The sequence below is a fragment of the Conger conger genome, chromosome 15 (genome assembly GCF_963514075.1).
Source record: "Conger conger chromosome 15, fConCon1.1, whole genome shotgun sequence".
NCBI classification, from domain to species: Eukaryota; Metazoa; Chordata; class Actinopteri; order Anguilliformes; family Congridae; genus Conger; species Conger conger.
The window spans coordinates 15,494,051-15,507,007 of NC_083774.1; the positions used below are offsets into that span (position 1 = coordinate 15,494,051).

The following is a 12,957-nucleotide window of genomic DNA, read 5'->3' on the forward strand; positions in this document are numbered from 1 at the left end:
GTTATCTTGAGGTAATGGATTTTAGATTGTTTTGCTCTTTCTTCATTTTGAGTCCTATTCGGATTGGGTTTAACTCCGGGTAGGCTACTTATACAGAGAGGAGAGATATAAGCCATTTCAGACATTCAACACTGTCTGGGAAAATGGAAAAAGTTTAGAGAGACTTTAACTTTTTGGGAAGTATCCAACCGTTACAAACATGGAGGCTCACGAGAAGTTCATTCTGGCATATGATGAGTTGTGCGTCAGGATTCAGAGCCCAACAGAACCTACGAAACTACAGCAAGACGGGGTCTGTAATGGTGGACACTGCTAGACCGCCATTTCCTCACAACGCAGCTGTAGCTAAGCGGGTTTGGTTGAGCCGATGGTCAGTTATTTTCAAAAAAGCGTTGCCAGCCCTTTCCCATCTGTTCATTACAGAATTGGAAGGCATTCTCTCGTCTGGTTCAGCGCAGGGAGGGGGGAGGCGGGCATTTCTCCTGGATGAGTCCAAATGAGAAAAATGGCTCAGGCTGGGGCAAAAGAAATGCCCCCTTAATCTTCGGAGGCGAAATGTAAATCAGCTCCGAAACGATGGCGTGATAAACGACTTGCCTCTGAAGACTAATAGAATGTCCTCCTCGGTTCACAGAGCTTTGTCCAGCGTGCGACCAGTCTATGATTTATTTATAGATATGAAATTTAAAAGCAAAGCTAGATGTATTTTTAATAGACCCTTTTTTGGGGGGTATTGATTTTGGCTTTGCGTCTCTGCTCTGAATAAGCCTGGCTGTGGGACCGGGGCCCCGGACCTCCTGTTACATCACGGCGTTCCCGCGCCTGCCGCTGGCGTCCGCTCCTCATCAGCGCTCCGTTCCCGCAGGGTCTCCACACAACGGAACCGGCCAACGGCCGCCGTGCGGGCGCGGGGTGAGATTCACGTCCAGATCCGCTGAGCGGCCATTTTGTGCCGAGAAGGAGTAAAGGAGGAAAATGAGAAAGGAGGAAACTGAAAGTGAAAAAAGACAAAGGGGCAGAGACTGAGCCGCAACTCCCAAATAAGGAAGCGACGGGAGTCGCAGTTTATGCAGCACAAACCTGCTTCTTGATAGACCCAGTCTGGTGACTGATCAGGGGAGTATCTCTGTGTTTGAGACCCAGTCTGGTGAATGATCAGGGGAGTATCTCTGTGTTTGAGACCCAGTCTGGTGACTGATCAGGGGAGTATCTCTGTGTTTGAGACCAAGTCTGGTGAATGATCAGGGGAGTATCTCTGTGTTTGAGACCCAGTCTGGTGAATGATCAGGGGAGTATCTCTGTGTTTGAGACCCCGTCTGGTGACTGATCAGGGGAGTATCTCTGTGTTTGAGACCCAGTCTGGTGACTGATCAGGGGAGTATCTCTGTGTTTGAGACCCAGTCTGGTGACTGATCAGGGGAGTATCTCTGTGTTTGAGACCAAGTCTGGTGAATGATCGGGGAGTCTCTACAGGGGGAGAGAGATGTGATGTGTATGGATTGACTGGCCAGGATTTGGGCTTATTTTTCTGAGGAGAATTGGGACAAGAGATTGCTGCCAGTGGCTGTAGTACCCTTTCGGCCCCCCCTCCCCCCTTCTCCGCCTGTGTGGCCCCCTGCACCCCATTGCCCACCGTGACTCTGGCAGCTGGTGGCGTAAGAGTGCTTCATTAAGAGTCATTATGAAATTGATACGTTCCATTGGGAGACCGCTGCAGATGTGCTCTCTCTCTTTCTTTCTTTCTTTCTTTCTCTCTCTCTCGCTCTCTCTCTCTGTCTCTCTCTCTCAGTTCAATTTCTCTCTCTTTCTCTTCCTCTCATCTCATTTGCCTGCTCTCACTCTCTCCTGCTCCCTCGTTCTCTCACTCTCTCTCTCTCCCTCTCGCCGTCTCTTCTCTCTCCGGCTTTCCAGCTCTGTGCTCGTACCCTACTCTCTCCCCCCTCCTTTGTCCGAGCCTGTTTAATATCGGAGCTTTTAGCCGTAGCTGAATTATTGATACCCTGTTAGAAAGCGCGGGTGTATTGGGTTTCGGGTATTCGACGGATGTACAGTACAGTGGTGGAGAGGGGGGGGGAGGGGGGGGGCGTGGGGAGGCGTGGGGAGGCAGTTAGGGGGTGAGGCCGAGTGTAGCACGCTCTGCCCGGCCCCTCCCCCTGCAGCCTCAGCCTAACTGTTCCCTCCGCACCGATGCCGAGTCCGCACGCCGTCTCTACCCCTCCGTAAGTTACACTCTTCTTTTTCTGCGCCTTTCTCTCTTCTCTCCTGCGCCGGCTCAGAGCAACTGTTGCTGGCACTTCCGCGCGTGAAACACGACAGACCGAGAGATGGGAGGACAGGCGGACAGACAGACAGGCAGGCAGACCGACGGACAGACAGACAGATGGAGAGACAGACAGACAGACGGACGGACGGACAGACAGACAGACAGAAGGACAGACAGGCAGACAGACAGACAGATGGACAGACAGTCAGACGGAGGGGGCTTGCCGGGGTCTGGAGACTGGCTGTGTTGTAGAGCGTGCCTGCCGTTCTGAGGGGGGGATGCTAACGAGGCGTTCGCACGTGCCACTTCCGTTAGCGCTCTGTTTGGCTGTCACTGCATCAGTCTCAGTCACAGCGCTGATCAGTGTCACTACTGAATGCTTGCAAAGCTACGTGACACGTTTTTTAATTTCCACCCTGACGCTCCCCTCCCCAGCCGCTGCTTTAATGAATTATAAATTAAGTTGAGATTGTTTTGGCGTATATTTTATTTAATTCTGCTCGCAGACTATCTGGCGTGTTTGCTTTTCTTGAATGAGCAAAGGGTTGTGCAATATACAGTATATATATATATATTTTTTTTTCTTTAGGGGGGTTCTGTTTTTTAAATAACGCATTTTTGAAATATCTGTTTCCTGCCTGATTTTAATTAAATTAAGCCAATGTTATCATTCTTTGTGTTCCAGTGAAATGTTATTTCAGGATTATGAAGCTGTTATTAATATCAAAAAGAAGGATGCTTGTTTAACAAGGTTAGGAATTCCATTAAACGATGATTCATCTCGAAAATATGAATTCCTTTCAATCTTTATTGGTTCTGTAAGTGTTGCCCTAATTTTCAGTTAAACTGTAGAACTGAACATACATAGTTTATTGTTCAGAACAGTCCGTTCTTTACAGTGAAACTCAATGGAAAAAATGAAAGGCTTTAATCAGTGTCCGGAAAACGGATTTTAAAAACCACTTGTTGACAGCAAGTACCATCTGCCTGCTGAATTGGATTACCTTGATGTTTGAGTGATGAAGTCTACCACCAGTGTTCGTCTGATATGATTGCCTCTGTGAATTCTGCTGGCATTTTCACTTGGCCTTCAAATTAGAAAAGAAAATATCTGAACCATCTGTTCAATGTGGTTAACCTTTACGCTGAAGTGACACTTTGCATTATACATGCATGCATTATATTTTTTGTAATGGGTAATGGGAAGTAATAGGTGGTGAAAGGCACTGTCATTTTGTTATGGGAGAGAGGATTTGTAAACCCAGAAATGGGCAGAACTGATAGTGACTCGTTAGTTTGAACCAATCACAGTTTTGTTATGGACAGCACATTTTGCTTGGGTAAGTATGAATCAGTGATTGACAGCATGGTAGCCACACCCATTATGTGGGCCATGAAGACTCGCTCTCCCAGCAGCTCCCACTGCTTGTAACATCGCCATGGCAACAACTAAGAAGGTGACACGTTAGCCTGGGTTTGATCAAAATTCTTCCAGCAAACAAGGGTTGCTTTTTTTAAATGATTTTTTTAACTTTGGTGATTACTGAACTTGTCAAACTTTTAGTTTGTGAAGAAAACATTCTTGCGTTTAATCGGATCAAAGCTATGGACGGCTATTGTTGGTTGAAACCGGGCTATAACCACAAGAATGCGGACTGATGTCCCAGATATGACCCTCTTTGCATGCGCCCTCTCCCACAAGGTCGTGTTTCAAAGGACGGTGATGTCATGTGACCTCTGTGACCCTGCTGTTGCCACGGTGATGCGTGACAGCTGACAGCTGTCTCCCCTCCCGCCTTCCAAGGGCTGCTGACAGTGGTGATGGGAGATTGAGACTTCAGGGCCCTCACAATGGGCAGTGCTGACATACGCTGTCAGTCACCAAAGCCAGCCAATCAAAACACTTTTCCCTATGCACTGAACAACACCAAAGTTGAAATGCATGTGGCCCCTAATAGCACATTATTGGTTTCATGAACACAAATATGTTATTGGAATGGTCTGAACTGTACATTCTAATGCTGATGCAACAACCACTACTGGTAATTGAAAAGTTCTAAAACACTGACTAAGAATTTTTAGAAAAAGATAAATGAAAAAACTCTTACACATTAAAGGGTTAAAAGAAATCTTATTTACACACAAATAGTTTTCTTTTATGTTCCCCCCCAGAAACATACAGGCTTATGTCTGGAGGCAGGATGGTGTTCAGTCACACAAAGCAGAAATTGCTGAACACAAATCAAGTGATAAAACTACTAAAAGTACAAAGCGTGCTGTTTTATCTGAAGCATATTACATTGCTCATCTGAAGAAAATGTTTTTTATGTGTTTTAATTAAAGTTGTGCATTTTAAAATGGTTCAGTTTTACATCTATTTACTCGTTACACAGCAAATCATCACAAATGCCTGGAAACCAAGCAGAAACTCAGGGGGGACTCTGGGTAGGTACTGTAGTTAACATTAGAAATTGAATGAGCAAGTAATGGTTTAGTGCTTGGGTTAGGGTACTAAATTAGGGTTCCTGTGTTCATGGATGGTGCTGCCATCAGGGTGGTTATTGTGTACGGCTGTGAAGATGAAGGTTCAGGTAGCTGAGAAACTCCTGGTAACGAGAGCATTAAAGCATGCTAGAGGAAAGCCAGGTCCTGACTGATGAGTTCATAAAGGTTCACCCTCAGACCGGTGGACATAGTCAGGTCAGTGAGGCCTCTCCCCATTCAGCGGTGGGGTTGATGAATACTTATTTTCCACAATACCATGGCTGAACAACTCTCACAACTTCCAGACTCCACACCAGCTACGGGCTACTGAGGCTGCGAGCTTCAAAAAGGAAAACCTGCATCACCGTCTCCTGTGGCCTACACTGGCTCATTAATGTCGGTGGTGAATTATTCACAGTGAAGGTTTGCGCCCTCTGTTTACAGACTCGAGATAATTGAGGGATTCTCTCCAAAGTTTGGGACAGAGAGAGTACAGTCTCCATCACTGACATGGAGCTTAGCCATCCTCCGTCTGCTCCTTTGAAGTTCTGTTAGCAGTGCCACTTGCTAGTAATGAACCTGTTCCAGTTTTCTTTCAAAAATAAGGAAGGAGTCTGCTCCTAATTTATTATTTCACACCCTTTGATTGTTACTGTACTACTCACTTGCTGGCTGGCTTTAATTGGCACGTCCTGTTTCAAACCGTGAGAAAGGTTTGTAGCGTTGGTGGGATGTGTTTAAAGATCTCCTCAGTAGACATGCTGTATTATTAATGCCGTTTCTGAATTGAGAAGAGTGCCTTGGCGATATTTAGCTGAATAATAAGGAGCAACGGTTGGTCAAATTTTTCAGCCTAAACTGTTAAAGGGGGCCTGGGTGTTTGGGGAAAGTGAGGGTTTCATCATGCCTTTAAAGTCGCCGGCGGTTCGTGTTGGGAGTTGGCGGTATCCTCTCTGCCCGTTGATGAGCTGAAAGCTGCATGGCTGTGTATCCGGAGTGTATCGATTGGCCCAGCTTCCTCTAATGCACTGCACTCGCCCTGGAGGAAGGTCACGCGGAATGAAAACACAGACCCATCAGGATAAACACCCCATCTCAACTGCCCCCTCCTCAATGGCTAAACACCCCATCTCAACTGCCCCCCTCCTCAATGGCTAAACACCCCATCTCAACTGCCCCCTCCTCAATGGATAAACACCCCATCTCAACTGCCCCCTCCTCAATGGATAAACACCCCATCTCAACTCTCAACTGCCCCCTCCTCAATGGATAAACACCCCATCTCAACTCTCAACTGCCCCCTCCTCAATGGATAAACACCCCATCTCAACTCTCAACTGCCCCCTCCTCAATGGATAAACACCCCATCTCAACTCTCAACTGCCCCCTCCTCAATGCCCCCCCAGAGCCTCAGCCCTAGCGATAAGTGCGTGGAAAATATTTGCCTTGTGTGTGAACGCCTGAACGCCGAACACGCAAAGACAAACACACACGCACTTTCAAAATCATCCCCCAGATCTGGAAGTAGAATTGGCTCTTATCGCGTTTATATTATCAGCTAGGGTGTCCTCTAACTGCCAAGAGTTTCAGTTGACAAAGTGACCGAACCGGAAAAAAAACTGCTTAGTCTCCAGAATATTCCTGGAAAGCCTGGGAGAACTTAGAGGCTGCAGACTGAAGCTTCGTGGAGCCAAACGGGGATTACTGCAGGGGCCTGCACGGCTCTCAGGGACCCCAGCATACCCCTTTTTTTAGGAAGGGAGGGGCCTGGAGTGCATTTGGACTCGTGATCCGTCTACAGAACCCCATTAAGGGCTGGCAACCTTCACGTCTGGATGAATCAAAAGACCACTTCTTTTGGGCTGAAACCTCGCTCCGCCATAACTAGACTGCTCTGCAGTGTTGACTTTCTAATTCTCCTCTTGCTCTCAGAACCTCCCCAGACCTCATACATGCAGCGATGACGCATTCCTCAGATCAGTTCCCCAGCAGCGGTGTCACATAATCAATGCTTCAGGTATTCACGCTTGTGAAGTGTGTGTTAAAAATGCACCCCAAGCCCGCTTGTTCAAACAGAGCAAATTTGATGGAATGTATAAAAAGTGTTTCGAAACCACAGACGATCAATTTTTCAGCCACCGTCTCAGTGTCTGACAAGTGCACTGGGAGCATTTAATTTTTTTGGGTAATAATATGCAGATGCAAGCAAGGCTGACTCTCACTGCGGTTCTTCTGTGACCGACTGACAAAGGACAGTCTGCTCGGATGCCTCGTTATTTATTCATGTGTATGAGGCTCGAGATGTGAATGAAATGTGGAAAACTAGGCCTCCGCAGGAAAGCTTTGCCTGGCATCACCAGCAAGGACACAGGTTTTAAAGTGTTTCCTGTAGCCTGTAGCCTCCTGCTGTTATTCAGTTGTTTAAAGCCAAGGTTGACCAGCATACCATGAATTTGCAATAATGCATATCTTCAGGGCACTGTCAGCCATGGCATTAGTGCCAAAGCAATATTAACAACTCCGCTTGAGTTCCTGGATAAAATGCTATTTTTGTTCAGCCAGCCAGCAGGCAACCTAACTTTAATTCATTGAAAGGGGGATATCCGAGTCTGAATGTTTTCTTGCAAAAGAGTAACCGTATTCTGTGATTGAAAAATAGCAGAGTTCCTGGGAAATGAGACCCAAGAGGTAAAGTTAACTGCAGAAGAAGATATCTTAGCTAGACACGTCTTTTTGCTTCGCTCGCTATGTACCTTAACATAAAAATAGTAGCAGCAACTCTCAGTTTGCCAAGCAAATTAAACCTACCATTGGCGAATGCAGCAAGGCATCTTCACGATGACATCTTGTTTGGTCAGGCTTCTTGGGCTCATACACGTATAACCTCAGGTCATGACAGAAATATTACCAGCACCGCTTTCTGCCATGATAACGAGCTAAAGTTTACAGCACTATGCACAACTACAGTGTGACAACTTTTACTCATGAGCCCACGGCATCCTGTAAACCAGGTTTGGGTCAGAGACAGGGCTGTTAAAATGTAGCAGTTTTTTTTGCTCGTGTTCAATATGTCATATACCGTAGTTGATGGAGTACCAGTTTTACATGAATATTGCAAGATTTATGATCAGGTTTCCTTCAGCATTAAGCAACTGCTGCATTTAATCACATACGCCATATATACATGTGCATACAGATTTATACACGTGCATTTATTCCAGATAAAGACAAAGTCTTTTTTCGTATGTTTGTATGAGACCTTCCATCAGATAATATGACCATATGCAGTCATTGACTTCACAAGGAGGATGGTTCTCCTGATTATTTTACCAGGTTCTTTTAGGAAGCAAATGAGAATAAATTTTTGTTACCCCTCCCCCTTGCAATTCGCCACACACACACAGATACACACACAGATACACACACAGATACACACACAGATACACACACTGATACACACACTGATACACACACTGATAAACGCACTGAATATTGCAAGATTTATGATCAGGTTTCTTTTAACATTAAGCAGTTTATTGCAAGTCGCCACACACACACGTGCGCAAGCGCACTGATAAACACACAGATACACACAGATATTACAGGCAGTGCATTGCATGATTGTATCCACACCAGACCTTGGTCGTTATGGTAACGGCTGGGAAGGAGCCGGACGCGTGCGCGTTCCCGTGGCATCGCAGGAACCACGGTGACAGACGGCTCGCGGGAGCCAAGTCAGACTCCCATCTGCTTGGGTGTGGCAGCGGAGTCCGATCCCTCTGCGACTGCAGTGTGTTGCAGTACATGGTGACAGTTCTTCTTGCCGTAGCGTTTCCAGATTGCAGGCTTGCAACCTTGTGTTCAGTGCTCGGTTTTGAGTTGAGACGGTGATACACTGCTCACTTTGAATCTTCTGTTTTGACGTTAGAAATGTATGTTTTTGTAGTGTGTTTTACCTGTAATGCTGCAGATAAACAAAATATAAAGTATAATAATAATAATAATAATGAAAATCATAATAATTACTATAATAATTTGTTATTTAGCCACTTACAGTTGATTAGACTAAGCAGGGGACAATCCCCCCTGGAGCAATGCAGGGTTAAGGGCCTAGGTCAAGGGCCCAACGACTGTGCAGACCTTCTTGTGGCTACGCTGGCGCTTGAACCACCAACCGTTGGGGTCCCAGTCATGCACCTTATCCACAAGGCTACAGGCTGCCCCAGTCATGCACCTTATCCACGAGGCTACAGGCTGTCCCAGTCATGCACCTTATCCACAAGGCTACAGGCTGCCCCAGTCATGCACCTTATCCACAAGGCTACAGGCTGTCCCAGTCATGCACCTTATCCACGAGGCTACAGGCTGTCCCAGTCAGGCACCTTATCCACGAGGCTACAGGCTGTCCCAGTCAGGCACCTTATCCATGAGGCTACAGGCTGCCCCAGTCATGCACCTTATCCACGAGGCTACAGGCTGTCCCAGTCAGGCACCTTATCCATGAGGCTACAGGCTGCCCCAGTCATGCACCTTATCCACGAGGTTGCCGCCTCCCCTCATGGATGCCCCTCATTGACTCTGGATGTGGAAGGACATGGAGTATTTCCCTGAAAGGTTTTTGTTGAATAATCATAGTATTTAGCTGTGTATCGCATTGGAAGGATTGTTGGATTCTTGGCCAACTTGCCGTCCGGGTGGCATGCGTGCAGTCTGCGCAAGGTATCACTTCAAGTAGTCCGGCCCCAATTAATTAATACCAATTACTGGTAAATGTGCATGAAAGTAAAGCAGACATGTTTGTAAGGAGGTGTTGAGAGGGTTTTACATTCAGTGCAGGGATTGGCTGTTGTAGAGGAGAGCACTAGAACTGGTCTTTGTTTTGACCTGGAGCGGCTGTGTGTTTGTGAATTCCAGTGATGGCAGCGTTGAGCATGGAGGTTTGATGTGTGGGTATCTTCGGTTTGCACGGCAAGGCCCTGTGCAATAAGAGCCTGAGAGAGCTCTCAATTTTAAATTACAGCCACTTCAAAGCCACAATAACACATTCAGCTTGCGTAACTTGGTTTCTGAGCACAGAGAAAGCACAAATGTCAATAAACCCCCGCTCTCCGTCCTCCATGTTGGCAATTTTAGGTATTGAAAAGGTTTTTTTTTAGTTTTTTTTTTTGTATTTGCTGAAGGGGGGAGGGGGTGGTTTTCCTTTCTTTTCTTTTATGCTTTTGCTGAAAGCATGGGAATGTTGAAAACATTTTTCAGTTTATTCCCAACCACAAGCACACAGCTGAGACTGAAAGAAAGTCAAAGTCACCCAGAGGTGAGGATGGCTGTTAAGATTTAGGTCTCTCTCTAAACTTACATACTGTACATATTTTGTATAGTATATAATATGTGTATTTATACATCGAAGGGCCAACTCTCACCGTAGATTTACATGGCAGCGTGCTGATTGGATGGAAGCCAGACGGCCATGGGCGAATTCCACAGTAAATATTGTGTTTCACTGGAGGAGGCAGTCACCTGCTGGGAGCGCTCCCAGAAATCACCCCCTCATAATGCTATCTGAGCTCTTTACCCTGTGTGTGTGTGTGTGTGTGTGTGTGTGTGTGTGTGTGTATGTGTGTCTGTGTGGGGGGGGGGGGGGGGGGTGTGATGTGTGTGTCTGTGTGTATTTGTGTGTGTGTGTGTCTGTGTGTGTGTGTCTGTATCTGTGTCTGTGTGTGTGTCTATACACTTACACTTGTGGTCATGAGGCGGAAAAGGGGTCGATGTGCTCTACAAACCTGGTGGTGTTGTGGGAAATATAATCACAGGGTCTGCAGTGGTGAAGGACTTCATCTGCAGGAAACCTCCACACTGCTGCTTCACCAAGGAACTAAAACAGTCAACAATGGGCACAGATAAAACTCACTTAGTTAACCCTTGTGTTGTCTAAAGGGTAAAAAATGACCCGCCACTATGTTTAACAGCAGAGAAAACCCCCTAAATTATCTTTTTTCGACTTGAAAATTGATGACAAAGTTTGTGATGAGTGACAGGTTGTTTCTTCATGCAAAATAGATTTGAAAAACAGAAATTCAATGAAGCTGCTTTATTTTAGGGGTTTAGTGAAGGCGGGTCATTCTTGACCCTTAGGACAAGGGTAGTAGACAGAATGTTAAGACTACACAAGGGTTAACCAAGAAAACCAATAAAAATAATAGGTAACTAGTATTCATATAGGTATGTTTGAGAGGGCCGGTGCAGTACTGGAGGCTTTGCCCTGCCACAGCCCGGCAGACAGTGCAGCCCCAGCTCATTTGCCATTCCAGTTTCAAAAAGCCGTTAATTGCTCATTTATTCTCGGGGAAGGCGTTTTCCCACGGGCGTGGATTACGCGTCGGCCTTCTCCAGTGTCCGTTATTAGCAGGCAGAGCGGAGCGCCTTGCGCGGGAATGCCTCCGGGCTACAGCCGGAAAAACAGGGAAGCTGGAAATTGAAAAAGATGTGTGCTTTGCCCTTTGGAGCTGTTCTCAGCCCAACACATCCGCTGACTGCAATTGAGTTTTTGTCTTCTGTGGGAAAGGAAGAGCTAAACACACTGTGGAATTTAAAGGGGGATTGAACTTGTAATACACGGACTGTTATAAAGTATTTCACTAATGGGCTAACAGAGATTGATTTCAGCTGAGAGATTTGGCTCAGCTGGGGAGCATCTCTTGTTTTTTGGTTTTATTAGTTTCATTTTTTTGATGTGAAAATAAATAGCTTTACAAATGGCCTAAATGTTTGACTCCTAGAGTCAGATTGGGTTGGGCATATTTTTGTCTATGGATAAATCATTGGAGCATAGATGCTCGTATCTGGTCGTTGAGGCCAGAAGAACAGCTGGGTTTCTTTCTTCCTCTCTAACCGGGGACTGATTTAACCCTGGGACACCAGGTCACTGTAATATCTTCCCAATCAGTGGCATTAATCGATCAATGAAGTGCTACTGGGGCTCTTTCCAGTCTCTTAATTTTCACCTCCTGTCTCTTTGCTCTTCGCCTGATCCGTAAATCTTTAAAATCTTTAATGAAATTCCAACCTGTTAAATGTTCCTTCTGAGAGCGAGCAGCCAGAGGTTTGGAGCAAAACTGTTCTTCAGCAAGGAAACAGGAGCGCATCCTTTTGCAGAAGTATTTTTTAATCATCAAGATTAAAACAAAAAACAGGCTTGAATTATTTCACTTTAATGAATCTAGAATATATGATGTATATAAGTTTCACTTTTTGAATTAAATTTGGGATTTTTTTTTTATTTGTATTTTTTTCTACGATATTCACATTTTTTGAGATCAACCTGTGGATCCACTCATGGTCTGACTCAGTCTATGTGTCTGTCTCTCGGTCTCACTTTTTCTCTCTTTGGCGCTTGTCTTTCTCTGTCTCGCACCCCCCCCTTCTCTCTCCTCTTTTTCCCTCTTTTCTCCCGTTCTATCTGCCAGTTGTGTCTGGATATCTCTCAACATTCTATTAACGTGGCTTTACTCGGCTGTGCAGAGAAACATCTCGGGACATTATAAACCCATAAAATATTATGAACCTTATTTTATTAACACTGAATGAATGACCGCATTAAAATACAGTAGACAAATAAAATTAGCCAGTCAAAATTGACAAAGTAATAAAAAAGCCAAAGTTTCTTCAAATAAGAATATGTGCTGACAGTGAAAAGCTATAAAAATGATTAGTCAGAAGAAGCTGTAAATGTGTGCTGCCGTGTGTGTGTGTGTGTGCGTGTGTGCATGTGTGTGTGCGTGTGTGCGTGTGTGTGTGCGTGTGTGTGTGCGTGTGTGTGTGCGTGTGTGTGTGTGCGTGTGCGTGTGCGTGCGCGTGCGTGTGCGTGTGCGTGTGCGTGTGCGTGCGCGTGCGCGTGCGCGTGCGCGTGCGTGTGTGTGTGCGTGTACCTGTGCCAGTGCCTGTGCCTGTACCTGTGCCTGTGTGTGTGTGCACTTTTTGCACACCTCCTTTCCCCTCAAATGAAAATGGGCAGTTTGTGAATATCCTGCAGAGCAAGGAACGCTGGATGAATTTGACTATTTCTATATCTCTCTCCCACTCTCCACTCTCTCTGTCTCTCTCTCTCTCCCTCTCCCCACTCCTCCTCTCTCCCCCTCTCCTCCTCCTTCTCTCTTTCGTCCCCTCTCTCTTCCTCCTTTTCTCTCACATATGAGTTTTGTGCTCCCATTAGT

General features: G+C 45.9%; 1 protein-coding gene across 5 annotated transcripts in view; it reads left to right on the forward strand.

Moving 5' to 3' along the window:
- Positions 1–12,957, forward strand: part of peak1 (pseudopodium-enriched atypical kinase 1) — a 134,180-nt gene that overhangs the window by 55,042 nt on the left and 66,181 nt on the right. The window lies entirely within an intron of this gene.